Source organism: Curcuma longa, chromosome 18, assembly GCF_044706935.1.
Source record: "Curcuma longa cultivar G26 ecotype Majalengka, Jawa Barat chromosome 18, ITB_CL_G26_1.1, whole genome shotgun sequence".
In the NCBI taxonomy this organism is placed as follows: Eukaryota; Viridiplantae; Streptophyta; class Magnoliopsida; order Zingiberales; family Zingiberaceae; genus Curcuma; species Curcuma longa.
In genome coordinates, this window is record NC_133878.1 from 5,403,846 (window position 1) to 5,405,433 (window position 1,588).

General features: G+C 42.6%; 1 pseudogene; it reads left to right on the plus strand.

Annotated features, from left to right (window-relative positions):
* The first annotated feature begins 1,220 nt into the window (after positions 1 to 1,220).
* Positions 1,221 to 1,588, plus strand: part of LOC141812137 (transcription factor GTE1-like) — a 4,441-nt pseudogene continuing 4,073 nt past the window's right edge.

Genomic DNA, 1,588 nt, shown 5'->3' on the forward strand with positions numbered 1-1,588 from the left:
ATTTGTTAGCTTATGTAAGGTTAAGGTGACGTGACGTAGACATAGATGTTAAATTCTGTCAATTTTAACATATTAAGGCTTGTTCATTTCCGTTCTTTTGGAGGGAAAGTTATTAAGGAGCATTAAGTGACATTGTGCTGCCATCATCTATTGGAACTGGGAGGAATATTCACACCATAAAGGCATGTTTTGATTTAATATTCAGCATCATTGTGGTTATTGCACAACCAAAACGGATATATGAAAAAGCTTCCAAAAGTTTAGTATTTCTTAATTGTTTTATTACTTAATTTAAGCACCTAGTCCTCAAATAGTATCTTTCTCAAAGACGATGTCAATTTGTTCTGCCTGGATGCCGTGGATGGTTAAACTATTAGTTAAGGATAAGCCACCTCTATATTGACCCCGCCGACGAAAGAACATGAAGAAGAAGGCTGAATAAACTGTAAAATACGGGGAAAAAAGAGGGTTATTGGATTTGGATTTAAAACCCGCTAATCCGTTAGGATCCAATAAGCCCCGACTTTTCTTCTTCCGCCCAACCCCAACTTTTCTTCTTCTACAAGAACAATCCTTCTTCTCGCGCTACACAACGCTTCTTCTCCTTCTTCTTACGCTCGAGGCCATCGCGACTGCTCCTCTCCCTGCTCGTGCTGCATCCCCCCCCCCCCCCCCCCCCCCCCCCCCCCCCCGCGCGATCGCCTCGATTGTCGCCTTCTCCTTTCCCACACGAACGTTGTCGTAGCCTGGGCTTCCTCTTCCTTCGCCCTGAGTGATGGCCATGGTAATCCTTCGTCGTCGTTCTCCTTGAAGCAGAGCCGCCCGTTGCCACCGCGCTCGAGTCCTTGAACACATCGTCGCCCTGATCTTCATAGCTTGGGTTGACGGGCTCCTTCGTCGATCAGTAGAGGAAGGCAAATCTTGATCGGTGGCGAGAAACACTAGGGCTGAGCAAGAATTCTAGGGCAAAAAGTGGCGGATCTAGCTGAGGTGAGAATCCCTTTGCTTGAATTAAATCAGCTTGGAAAATGAATTCTTGCAAGCTGTAGGTTGATGGATTTTGCTCAGTTCGGTAGGTTTTCTTTGGATCGGCAGGGAAGAGGAAACGAAACTGGAGTCTGAGTTGTTTTAGGGTTCAATCTGAGGTAAACTTTATTATGGTATTGTCAGATTTGTTCTTGATTTTGAGGATCAGGTGCTGGATGTTGGGCTTTCGTAGGATGGAAATATCTGATCAGTGTGAGGGATTGATCGAGTTTGGTTGGTTTAAGCGTTGGTGTTAAAAGCTTGATCCGATCTTAAGGTTATCGTTTATTGGTTTGATTTACCCGGATAGGTTTGTTCTATTTTAGATTTGTTGATTTGAAATGTTGGATCCGGTTGATTAAACACGGGTTGAGGTTTGTTGTATTAATAGGTTAATATAACTAATTAGTTAATTGAATAAGTGGTGTTAATTAGATCCAATTGGATTCTAGTGTTGATCGAAACATGGTTGGATTAGTTTAACTCTGGGTTATGTTAATTTGGATAGGGTTAAACTAACCTCAAAATCGGCTAGGGTTGTATTTGATGGGAAATTTATATA